Source organism: Cebus imitator, unplaced genomic scaffold (genome assembly GCF_001604975.1).
Source record: "Cebus imitator isolate Cc_AM_T3 unplaced genomic scaffold, Cebus_imitator-1.0 Scaffold28, whole genome shotgun sequence".
In the NCBI taxonomy this organism is placed as follows: domain Eukaryota; kingdom Metazoa; phylum Chordata; class Mammalia; order Primates; family Cebidae; genus Cebus; species Cebus imitator.
Genome location: NW_016107343.1, coordinates 9,593,080 through 9,606,790, shown reverse-complemented (window position 1 = coordinate 9,606,790; position 13,711 = coordinate 9,593,080). Strand labels below are relative to the sequence as shown.

General features: G+C 41.7%; 1 long non-coding RNA gene across 1 annotated transcript in view; it reads right to left on the bottom strand.

The window, feature by feature from the left end:
* Nucleotides 1-7,075: 7,075 nt before the first annotated feature.
* LOC108300672 overlaps nt 7,076-13,711 on the bottom strand; it is an 8,913-nt gene continuing 2,277 nt past the window's right edge. The window contains exon 3 of the long non-coding RNA XR_001823531.2: nt 7,076-7,144. This is a non-coding gene — a long non-coding RNA (uncharacterized LOC108300672). The remainder of the gene's footprint in view (nt 7,145-13,711) is intronic.

Genomic DNA, 13,711 nt, shown 5'->3' with positions numbered 1-13,711 from the left:
ATAGGTGAGAAACTCAGGATTAAGCAAATCGTCCAAGAGGGGACAGCTGGTGAGTGGAAAAGGCACAGTTTGGCTCTGGGTCTGTAGGACTCTGAGCCCTGTGGTTAGCCGCTGGTGTAACCCCGCCTTGACTTTTCCCCTGGTCTCATTTGCAAGGGCAGATGGCTACGCCTTCAGGCAGTTTTTTCAGTCCTGGACTGATTCCTACACATGGTTCCTCCTTTTCCTCCTGCAGGCCTCAGAGGCTGTCAGCTGTCTCTTTCCTCCCTTTTTAAAACATACCTCTATCCAAGGCTGGCAGGGGGCCACGACATCATCTCCCCGGCTCCTCCTCTGCTACTCTTGCTCCAAAGGGAGCACCATCCCAGGAAAAAGACGATAGGAGCCAAGGGGTTTCAGTCTCCTTCAGATTTTTATAGCCATTGATCTAACAAATAGTGATCCTGACTTCCTATTTTTAAATTTTTATTGTTTTTAGTGATTTCCTTTCTAGATGGTGTCTTGAGCTCTCTCTTAATTGACTTGGCTGCTTATATTGTATGAGAGCTGAGAGAGACATGGCTTGAAAGTCTTGCTAAGATGTGAGATACTTAGGCCTGGCTTAAATCTGCTTTGTAATCTTTGCCCCAAGTATGAGTTACTTCTGCATTTCTTCATTCCTTTGCCTCTGGTTAGCTTCTCTGAGAACACTTCCATTCCAGGCCCCAAAAGATCACGCATGGGGCTTCAAACTTCAGTTTTGCAGATGCTTTTCCATACTCAGAGCAATCAGCCCCAGCTGCCAACGTCCTGTATTCTGCTGGTTGGTCGCAGACACCAGCCCTGCCTCTACCTGCCTCTACTGTCCGCGATTATCTAGGAAACATCCTTTTCCACTCACGCAGCCTCTGAGCTTTACCACCTTGCTTCGCAGTCACCCTTCAAACTTCTTTTTAAAAAAATGTTTCTCTATCTAGGATTCTTTGAGTCAAAGAACTGTTTTCCTGGTTTTCTAAACTCGGTGGTTTCTCCTCTAACTTATTTTTCCATCATTGCTGAAACTGTAAACCCCACTGCTCAGTCCTTGCTTTCTGCTCTTCAGCTTTTATATTAACTACCCTCAAGAGCTTATCCAGGCTCATGGTTTCAATTACCTTTGCAATAATGATTCACAAATTTCCACACCTAGGTATGCTCTGCTCTCTTCTTAATTCCAAATAGCTTCCTATGAGAAATTTCGATGCAAAGATCCTACCATTATCTCTAACTTACTATGCCTAAACTTCCCATCTCTCTCCTTCCCATTCTTCCGGGCTCGTTGGTTTCAGCCTAAACATGTTCTCTCCCATTAAATTTACTCATTTGTCCATTTATTCATCCATCCACTCAGTTATTCATTCATTCATTCAATAAACATTTGTGAAGCTCCTACTCTATGTCAGGTTCTGGGCAAAGCACTGAAGATACAAAAGTAAATGGCATATCCTGAATTTTTAATGTTGAAGATCCTCCATCCGTCAACGTCATTCCCTATACAACCTTTCTTCTCATGGTTTCCAACAAAACAACACTAAGGGCTTCAGACAAACTGGACTCCTATCCTTCACATGAACATGTGCTTTCCTTACCTTTACACCCTTTGTTGTTGTTTTTCCCACCTAGAATAACTCTCCAATCTTTTTGCCACCTAAAATCAACGTTTCCTTCAAGTCCCATGTATTTTCAAACTCTGAACGTAATGCTTCTTCCCTTCACTGGATTCCCATAGGATTTTGTTATTCAATGGTTCCCTTCTTCCATTGTAATCATAGGCAATAGGAAAGCTTGGCAGAGAATATTGTCTTAGAATCCTTTAGCAAAGTTGTCATAAGCAAGGATGTATTTTCTCAGCAAGAATAAGATTAATTCATTCATCTACTCATTCATCTAATCGTTCACTTCTGAGCTCTGTGATAAAAAGACATGGTGCTTCAGAGTGTGTAAGGCTAGTGCCTGGGTGACTTTCCACGCCACTGCTCATCATGGACCCTGGGTATCCTGGCCCTGCTGTGCAGCAGCCTGGTGGCACTTGATACAAGGATCAGGCCTGGCTGTGGGAGGAGCTGGTGCAGGACATGGAACACCTGTTCACAGTGAGAGAGTGACATCATACAAGACTTACTCTGATGCCCACTCAGCTTCATGGTGGACCTCTCCCAGAGGGTTCATCCCAAGTAGGGGATTAAAAACCCTAACACCAGCCAGGCGCGGTGGCACACACCTGTAATCCCATCACTTTGGGAGGCCAAGGCAGGCGGATCATGAGGTCAAGAGATCAAGACCATCCTGGCCAACATGGTGAAACCCTGTCTCTACTAAAAATACAAATATTAGCTGGATGTGGTGGCACGTGCCTGTAGTCCCAGCTACTCTGGAGGCTGAGGCAGGAGAATCGCTTGAACCTGCAAGGCGGAGGTTGCAGTGAGCCAAGATCGCACCATTGCACCCCAGCCTGGTGACAGAGCAAGACTCCATCTCAAAATGAAATAAATAAATAAATAAATAAACAAACAAACAAACCCAACACCCACACAGGTAATATGCTTCAATGTCTTAAGGGAAGGGAATTGTCTGCCAGAACCACCTTTTCTTCAATATCTCCTCAGGGGACAATCATGAGAAGGTTCTGAGAGTTGAGCTCCATGTGTTCAAACTCTGGCATCTGCACAAGAACACGCCCATGGCAAGAACTTCCACTATCACAGGGTAAAAGTTCCTAAGATCATGGATCTATGCCAGTGTCAGAGTGAGGGAGCCTACTTTCAACCAGGAATTTTCCTCTGACCCTTGAAGACTGGCTCAGATGGCGAGCAACAGGATCCTGAAAACACCTCAGCCCAGAGCTTTCTGGAACAGACTATGAAGCCACTAAATTACAGTTACCACATAACCCATTGGGAAGGGATCACAATGAAAACTGGAACTCATCTACCAATGAGGGAAAGACATTGGGGTTGCTGAAAGGACTATGTGTCTCTGCCATTATGCTGTATTTAGCCTCAGAGCTGGAGAGTCCCTCCCAGGCAGAACTGTCTGCAGACTTTATCTTAACTACTACAGGCAGTGGCCCCAGAGTGAAGTACACAGCTTGAAAGAAGGTGTGGTGGTCAAAAGTGTCTGTTCTGCATGATATTCCAGGGACATTTGCTACATGAATGGGAATATCCGATCTCAAGGCTATCAAGTCAATAGTGGCAAGATCAATGGCTTTATCCTCTTGGCCAAGCTTGTCCAACTCGCAGCCCATGGACCACATACGGCCCAGGATGTCTTTGAATACAGCCCAACACAAATTTAGAAACTTTCTCAAAACATTATGAGTTGTTTTTGTGATTTTTTTTTTTTCTCATCAGCTATCATTAGTATATTTTATGTGTGGCCCAAAACAATTCTTCCAATGTGGCCCTGGGAAGCCAAAAGATTGGACGCCCCTGCTCTGGGGCATAGGTCAACACCAAAGACTCTTGTGACCATACCCCAGTGCCCAGCTCCACTCACCTGAGGATGTAGCATGTGACAGAATGAAGAGGAGGGACACAACAGACATGAAGAAGCCTACAGCTCCGGGTTCTCATTCTGATAGTGTTTAACTCCCAATGTGAACTTGAAAAGTCAGTTATACTAGGCCGCAGCATATCCATCTGTCAAGTGGGATTGCCTTTACATCAGAATATTCAAGGGCCTAGAGAAGGCTCTGGGAAGAGGGATCTCACAGAAGTTTGGGAAAGAGCTGACTCATTTATCAATTTATGCATCCATCTTGGGTTGTAGCTTTTCTGCAGTTGTTACTCACCATGGTATCGCCAGGACTTAGCTGAGTGAATGGCATATAGTAGGCACTCACTATGCATCAAACTTTTAAAAAAATGAATTGCCTGAGGCTTCTGCACTCATTCAGTCTCTCAAAGGCCATGTAGGAGTTTTTCAAAGCTGGGAGAATAGCTGTATTTCTTTTGTGCCTCCCAACTTTCATCCCTGGCATTTAGTTTACAAACATCTTGTCTTGGGCCAAAGTCTGTAACACATCCTTTGCCTTCCCCACCTCCCTGCAGTTGGCTGTGAGGTGGGAGTTGCGTGTGGTTGGCTTGGGCCTGGTCATTCAGACAAGTGAAATGAGGACTCTTAACATCATTCCCGCTCTAGGACATGGGGTATGGTTCAGAGTGGAAGAAGAGGCAGATTTGGAAGCTGGAGTTAAAAATCTGGTTGAAGCCTACTAGTCTCGTCTGGGAGCTCTCTGCCTAGCCCAAGTCCAGGCTTTGGTTTATCTCCTGGACCAGTTCTAGAGGGGAGGATGGGGTGGAGGGAGGGACAGAGTAGGTGGAAGGGATCTAAGCATGGTAACTGGAGCTAGATTCTCCAGCTTTCTAGTGTCGTGCCTTTCACCAGCCTTCCTATGCCTTAGTCTACTATAAATGACAGAGACCTGGGTCCCATCTATGTAGGTCCAAGTGATAGGGCAATTGCTTTCCCCATGCAGTGGAGGCTGGGTCTGAAAGAAAAAGGTCATTTTGATAGTTACCATCCCTCCCTTTGATGGTCCTGCCTGAGTTCTAGTTGAGAGTGTGAGGGCTCTAATTAAACCAGAACCGGAGCTCTTATCTTGTCCTTAAGTTTTATCTGTGTTACCAGTGATAGCAAAAGAAAATGTCTTCTGCTATGGTCCAGTGTGGATGTATAGCATGATTTAGATCTAAGTGAAGCAAACTTAAGAAATTAATGACTCCTGATAACAAATCTCTCTCTATATGACATCATGAAGAAACCATTTCTTTGAAAATTTTAAAAAGAATATGACCTACACATTAATCTGCAGGGAAGTAGCAGATGAATTCACTTATCTATTCAACACAAGCAAACTAGTCATCTTTTAAAACAAAGATGTAGAATATGGAGGAAAACTTTATATCAATAGCTTTTCTGTGCATTTCAGTTTATTGTGTTTATTGTGTTCCGTTTATTATGTTCCAATGATTACAACTGGAGCAGTCAGTCCTGTTGCCACCCCTCACCCAACTCCTCCATTACTTTCAGGTAGGGCAAACACCAGCTAATCTCCCAATATGCAACATTCTTTTGTTCTTCAGAGTCTTAACTTCCCAGCTATATTGTAAGCACTTTAAAATCAAGACTCATGTCTTGCCCTTCATTTGTAGGAATTTTTAGCACATGGCTGGTTTCAATAAATGCTTGGGAGCTCACCAGTATTCCTCTCTCACCAAAATTATTCCATTATTATGCTTACATTGTATAATTATCAACCAACCAGCATAAATCAAAATAATTGTCTTTCAATTGGCTAAATAGATTTGTTAACACAGTGAAGAATTATTCACCAGTAAATGAATTAGCTTAATTTTTTTAAGTGCAGATCATAGATGAAACATCATGTACCCATCATTTTAAGGTATTGATATAAGCAAGAGATAAAGTCAGATGAAGGCCATGAATTCAGTGCTGCATGAAGGACAAGTTAATTTAAAAGCAAAGCAATCAATTCAGCACCATGCCAGCTGCCATGAGGGATAACGAAAACACAGTTCCCCTGTCTTCAAGGAGCTTTGAATCAAATGCAGGAGTCTAGACATGCATGGCAATTCGGAAAAAAACACAGACACTACAGATTCAAAACAAAATATATGGAATAAACCAACCTTTTCAGATAGAAACATTTCTTTTAAAATGATAGATTTTGATTTGGGTATATTAATATGTGAAATCACCAAATGCAAATGCTTTTCTTAAATCAGAAAACTATACACAACTAAATTTTTTAAAAATTTCAATGTCTAAATTATACATCATAAATTATTCAATATCTCAGAGATAAGGACTGTTACTATTTTGGTATATGTCTATTTAGAATCATTTTTGTTCAAATAATTGGCAATTTAAATAAAACAAGTTCACACCATAATATAGTTTTTAAGCTATTTACATTTAATAATATATTATGTACAAAAATCAAAATATGCTTACAAGCTGCAGATAATACAAACCCGGGAGGATATATAGTGGTGAAAGAATCACAGCCTAGAACAATCTAAAACAATTGCTCTAGGCTGTGATTCTTTCACCACCATATATCGAGGAGGGTCAAGCTAACAAGATTAAATTTAAACAGGGATACTTTTAAAGTCCTGAGCTTGGATTGAAGAACTTTAGGTCTTCGTTCCCTGTAAATATTTCTTGGCTTTCAAAATGCTGATGAAACCTAGGCTGTCTCAACAAAAGCCTGTGTCCATAAGAGGAGGGGAGCATCTCTCTTTAGGCTGTGCTGGTCTGACCATATACTGAGTTCTACACTCAGTTTTATAACCAATGTTGGTCAAGAGGACAATAAACAAGATGAAAACTATGTCAAGTGAGTCATAATTGCAACAACTAGACGTGCTTAGCTGTAGAAGAGGAGACTTTAGGCTCTGTGTGTGTATGTGAGCGAATTCTTGTTCACACATAGAGACAGCTACCCTGTGAAAGAAGGATTTGATGTATTCTACATAACTTCAGAGGGCAAAAATAGTGGATAACTCTGAGATAATCCTCACAGCATCCTAGAAGAAATAATTATATAAACATCTGAGCTATACAACAATGAACCAGACTGCCTTTGTGGTGAGGAGTTCCCCTTTCTCTGAAAATACTTAAGTATAGGTAGAAACCGTACAGAGATTCCTGCCACTGGACTTGAAGAATCCTGTGGTCCCTCCCAACTCTAAAGATTGTAAGACAAGGTGAAATAATATCACCAAACCAAATAACTTACACTTGATTTGTGGATTGGTGCATGTGTGTATGTTTGAGTAGAGTTGACCCTTGAACAATAAGGGAATTAGTGTTGCTCACTAACACTAATGCTCAGTGGAAAATCCAACATGTCACTTTTGACTCCCCCAGAACTCAACTACTAATACCCTACTGCTGATTGGAAGCCTTACTTATCACATAGTCGATTAACACATGTTTTGTATATGTATTATATACTGTATTCTTACAATAAAGTAAGCTAAGGAAAACTGTTATTAAGAAAATCATAGGGAAGAAAAAATGTACTTACTAATCATTGATCCAAGTGAAGGTGGGTCATCATAAAGGTTATTATCCTCATCATTTCATGCTGAGTAGGCTGAGGAAGAAGAGGAAGAGGAGGGGTTGGTCTTGCTGTCTCAAGAGGGGCAGAGGTAGAGGAGGTGGAGGAAGTGGAAGGCAGGGCAGGGAGGCAAGTACACTTGATATAATTTATACTGAAAAAAATCGACATATAAGTGAACTTACGAAGTTCAAACTTGTATTGTTAAAGTATCAAGGGAAGAGACGTATAAAATTATCTGCACTTTCAAATACTTGCATCGAGGGAACTTTCTTTTAAAAATATATCTTGAGCTTAAATCTAAAATCAGTTGCCTGCTTACTTCTCCATGATGAGGAGGAGAAAGACAGACTGAGCTTGAATTCCGGTTGTCCTTTATCCCAGCAGTACAACCTTGAGAAATAAGGTTAAACTTTTTGAGTCTTATCACACTTATTTCAAAAATAAGAACACAACAGAGAATCAAGGGAGCATTGGGAAGATTATGTGACTTATGCCATCACACTGTCTGATGCATATCGGTTGTTTAATATATAGTAATTGTTATTATTATTTCTATTATTATACTGGTCTTTGTCTTCCTTTTTCACCCCTTTGTCCCTAGAGTCTCTTCTCATTGTCCAACTTTATCTTTCAAGACACTGTTGGCTTATGTCTGTGTCAATATTCATCTATCTCATCCCTCCTATGATTCTGGAAGTGGTGTTTAAGGAAGATTAGAACCGCAAGGGTGTGTGGAGTGTAAAATGTAAACATGACGGTATAAGAGAGAAAAGTGAAGGAAAGAGTGCCGGAGAAGCAGAACAGGCCAGTTCTTTCCCCACCTCCAGTCCCTGTGTCCTCTCCCCACCTCCCTCCCTTTCAAAAAAGAGAAACAGGAAAGAAGGTCAGTGGAGGGAAAGATACTGTCAAAAGAACAGAAGTGGAAACATTGGATCAAGGCAGGATCTCACACTGGAAGGGGCCAGAAGGAAGTGAGAAGCAACAGACAAATCGCCGGGCCTCGAGTGAGTGGGATGAAAAAGATAGATGGTCTTAAAAAAAGATAACTAACGAGTCTCCGATAACTTCAATTTTCTGGGCCTTGGTGAGCTCTGCCTAATCTTCAATTAAATGGAAATATAAATAGCTGAGAAAGAAGCCAGTGGATGGGAACTGACATAATGGACTATATTGACTCTCTGAGAGATATAAGGGACCTTCTTAAAAGCATAATATTTTACACGATCATTTGTCAGCCTTCCTCTGGGTGAATGATCTCCTCTGGGGGAGGTAAGTGGATTGGCTGATCTTAGTGTTTTGTTTAAAGTGCACCCTGCATTGTGCTAGAAATCAGTTCGCGTTACTGAGCAAACAGGGAGAGGGAAGGAACACAAACACACCCACCGCTCTTTCTTTCTCCTGAGAGGCCTTATTAGCCGATTGCTCATCTGAAGATCCAGAAACCACTTTTCTCCACCTGCCATTAGGCTCTTTAACTCATCTCCTTCTCCATCAGAGCCCTTGTTTGAAGGAACCAAATTGTTCTTACCTTCCTGCTCTCACAGGGTGGAAATAACCCACAGACCATCTAGGCATGTACCCCATTGATATCACCTCCTCACTCCACCCCAATTGTCTACCCATAGTAATAGGCTTAGCTCCATGAACTTGGCTCTTCTACTTCTGTACTTAGTGCTGGGGGTGTCCCTGACTCCCGGCCTACAGTAATCCTCCCCTCTCTTTCTCATTATTGTCTTCACCAACAGTTCTCCAGATTGTCAAAAAACCCAAATCCAAAGACCCAGGAGGAATTTCCAGGATCAGAGCCCAAGGATCTGTACTTTCACAAGTTCATGGATGATTTTAATGCATAAAATACTTGGAGCACCACAGGGCTCTGAGTGATTTGTTTAGGACTTATTCTACATTGCCATGTCTTCTTGTATGTTAACTTTTCACGAGTTGGGCCTAGCCACCAAAAGTGAACTATGATCTCCTTCTTGATATTCCCCTTCCCTTGCACATTGAGAGGCGCCCAGAAAATGTCTGCTGGAGATGATGCTAGTATAATTTGGGTTTTGGTGTTAATTTTAATAGCAGCAGGTTGAGGACATGCTGGTTTTTCATGACGCTATCTTACTAATATCACAAAGCCTACCCATCACTTACTCAGCCCTTGAAGATTTGTCCTAGGGATTGGAATGTTTAGAACTTCCCATCCAGCTTTCCTTTCCAGCTTGTCCATCCTCCCCACATCTAATGCAATAATGCTAATGATCTCTCACTACCAACAGCAACTTAACTCCCTAAGGAGAAAAAAAATCACCTGGTGACCACTGAACAGGCCCTGAGGACAAAAACTTCTTGCAAAATTCCTCATCAAGGGAAAAGTTGAAGTAATTAGACTTTCCTATTATCTAAAGCAAGCAACTCACTCCAGATTTCTTACCCCGCCACTGCTGCTGAACAAACTTATAAGTGACTAAAATTTCTATACGTCTCTGGAATGCCATGCAGAAACTCATTTTACAACCTTAAGCTCCCACTTTAAGGCCCATAAATACCCCTAAGAAAACTCCAAGGCAGGGCTCAGTCCTACAGCTGAGGCACGCCGCTGTACTCTTCTGCAGCATTCATTCTTTCTTATAAACTTCCCCTTTTCAAACCTATACAGTTGTTGGTAATTTTTTTTGCCAGCCTGTGAGTAAACCACTTTCCAATGCCATGGCTCTGACACCTCTCCTGGCATGCCCAATGCTTCTGATACTACCTCTGTGAAATGATTTTTGGGGGTGACAATTACCATATGACCAAAGTTTTCATCTAAGTTCTTCACTGTCTCCTATCACTTCATCTCCCAAGAGAAGAGAAATCTAGAGAGAGGACAGAGACAAAGGTCCTGAAGCAGATAAAAAGCCATCTTTGATTAGAGACTGTGAGAGTCCATTTTATCTCAACTTAACTGGGCTAAGAGATGACCAGGCAGTGGGTAAAACATTATTTCTGGATGTGTCTGTGAGGGCGTTTCCAGACAATATTAGCCTTTGAATCAGTACACCGAGTGAAGAGGATCTGCCCTAACCAATGTGGGTGGGCATCCTCTAATCCATCAGATGCCAGAATGGAACAAAAAGATGGAGGAGTGGATTTTCTCTCACTCTTCTTACGCTGGACCATCCATCTTCTCCTCCCCTCAGATATCAGAGATCCTGTTTTTCAGGCCTTTGAATGCCAGGGCCTATGTCATCAGCTCTTCTGGTCCTTCCGCTTATAGACAGAATATTGTGGGACTTCTCACCCATCATAATTGTGTGAGCCAATCCTACAACAAATCTCCTATCTATCTATCTATCTATCTATCTTCTATCTAATGTATCATCTTCTATCTAATCTATTTTCCATCTACTTCATTTATCTATCTTTTATCTATCTGTCTATCTATATCTAAACAAATCTCCTCTTTATCTATCTTCTTTTTAATTTATCACCTCCTATCGATCTAATCTATTTTCTATCTACCTCATTTATCTACCTTCTATCTATCTGTCTGTCTATCTTTGTCTATCTATTTCTATCTATCTATATCTATCCATCCATCCATCCATATCTCCCATTGTTTATTTCTCTGGAGAACTCTGACTCATATAGGAACAGACCACATAGCTCCAGTGAAGTGACTAAAATGGTTGATCACATAAACCCATAAAGAAAGAGGACACATTTGTTGGAAAATAATTAATTCTTAGGTCATATTCATACACATTTTCATTTTGTGAATGGGAATTAAATAACTTCGAGGTAATTTGAGACATATAAAAGCAGTCTCAAAGTCTGAGCTGGCAATATTAAACATGTTTTCAATAAAAACATAAGATATTTGATTGTGTACAAAGTGTTTTCTGTCCGAATCACACTTTCACTCAGACTGTGGCTCCACTGAAAATTAGAAAACTTCCCTACAAGTCCATCTGCACCCCAATGAGGGCAAAGGTACAAAATGCAAGAGTTGATTTTCTCTTTCACTTTCTTGTCACTTAATTCTTATTGTCAGCAAACAGAAAGGCTGGTGGCTATTTACAATTAATATAGTTTCAATATAAAAATTCTTACCAGTTGACCCAAGAGTTTACTTCCAGGATCCAGGTGAATTGCCATCTGTGAAAATTTACCAGCTCTAAATCCTACCCATGCTGAGTTGAGTCCAGTGCCAATCTTAACAAATAGGAGTGCACACTCCCTTTTCATTCTTTGCTTCTAAACCCTCAGAGAAAGGCGTGTCATTTTTTTTTTCTCTTTCCTGCACTCAATTTGCCATTTCTACTTCCAGTTCTGAAGTAGAACTCTTTTCCCCACCTCTGTCTCTCTTTAAATTCTACCTGTACTTCAAAGCTTGGTTCCAGTGATATCTTTTTTTACAGGGCTTTCTCCAACAACTTATCCTCACAATGATTACCCCGTGTTCTTTTAAATAAGACTTTACTGAGTCATCTACACAGATTACCTCTCTGGTCTTTATTTCTGATGTTTGTGCTTTGTCTCTTCAAGTAGATGCCAGTATGTCTAGATTTTGATATCAGAGAGGCGCATCTTCTCACAGACTAGTTTTGTGACCTTAGGCAGGTTACTTCTCCATGCCTCAGTTTTCTCTCTCTAAAATGGGGAGAATGTAACACCCCATAGAGAATTACAGTGAGGATTGACTGAAGCAATTGTTCATTAAGTGTTAGATATTATTGATGTTAAACAGTCCCTTACAGAGGTGTCTGGCTCAATGTCACAGTAACATGGCCTCACAGCCCACACGTAAGTCTCTAATTGGCATGACCTTTTTCTCCAGCACCTGATCTAGTCTGTTAGCTTTCTAGAAAATTCTCAAAGTTCATGGTAGAATAAAGTTTTGCCATATATACATAAGACACGCAATATACACACACACTTATAGATATCCATATACTTCTTCCTACTTTCTAAAATTAAGTATTTAAGATGGAAACTGAAGTTGTCTAACAAAAGGAAACTGGCTCCCAAGAAATACAGGCACATTACTTGGGTAATCCCCTGTACCTACTGAAAGTGCCATCCGGGCTGCTTCAGAAGTTATAATCCTGGAAATTGTATTATTGTACTTACCCAACACATGTTGACTTGGAACAAAAATCTTTAGTTGTTCATATCTAGCTTTATTTGTAGGCAGCCGAACAGATGTGCAGGAGTTGAAGCCTCTGTCCAAAACACCTCCCTCATTTGTTGTGGAAGTGCCAATGGGGGCTTATTGCTCTGGGATAAGGCTGCAGATATCTTTATTAGAGAAAAAGCATCTATGGTGCTGTTAAGGACTGAATTATGCCCCCCTCCAATTCATATCTTGAAGCCCTAATCCCCAGTATAACTGTGTTTGAAGATATAGCCTTTAAGGAGGTGATTAAGGTTAAATGAGGTCATATGGGTGGGGCCCTAGTCCAATATGACCCATGTCCTGATACAAGACAGACACCAGGAACGTGTATGCACAGAGAAAAGGCCACGTAAAGACACAGCAAAAAGGCGCTGTTTGCACACCAGGAAGAAAGGCCTCAGGAGAACCACACCCTGACAGCACCTTGATCTTGAACTTTTAGCACCTAGACCTGTAAGAATATTAATTTCTGTTGTTTAAGCCAACAAGTCTGAAATGCCACAAAATGTGCATTCTCCATGTTAACGAAAGTGTCTTCAAATAGACCAATGAGTGAGACCCCGGACAGTCACCACGGAGAGCAGCTGACAGCACTGAAACTGAAAACAGGCCAGTTTAGCTGGAAGAAGGGGTACTGAAAGTAGATGGGAAAGACCATTTCAGCATACGGACTGTTGTCGAGGGAAGACATATAAGAACAAGGTGCTAGAGTGGGCAGCCCTGGGCAGTTGTTTTTTCTAGGGACAGTGGGGCTTCTGCAAATGAGAGGGTTGGAGGCTGCAGGTTCAAGACAGCCCTTCGCTTGCAATGCACTCTGACCATGGCAACATTGTACCAGGGGAAGGATCAACCATAACCAGAGGGTTGTGTCCAAATATCTACTCAGCGGACTATCTCAACAGACCCTGAGCCATGCTGTCTGCAGTCTCTTAAAATGTTTTAGAAAAATACAGTCAGAGGAATTCCTGAGGATGATGAGGTCAGGGCTTGAAGGGGGTCAGGACACAGAGTATGGTGTTTGGAGAATTTTTTAACTGTTTTTATTCCACCATTGCTTTTCCAAGCACACCTAAACACCACCCACATGCCACTCCCATACGATGGTCCTGGTTTGGTAGCCCAGAGACCTGAGTTCAAGACCTACCTAAGGGCTGGGTGCCGTGGCTCATGCCTATAATCCCAGCACATTGGGAGGCCAAGGTAGGAGTATTTCTTGGACCCAGGAGTTCAAGACCAGCCCGGGCAACATTACAAGATCTCGTCTCTACAAATAGTAATAAAAATAAAAATTAGCCAGGCAGGGTAGCATGTACCTGTGGTCCCAGCTACTCAGGAGGCTGAAGTGGGAGGATCTCTTAAACCTGCCTGGTCAAGGCTGCAGTGAGCTATGATCACACCACTGCCCTCCAGCCTGGGCCACAGAGTGAGACTCAATCTCAAAAAAA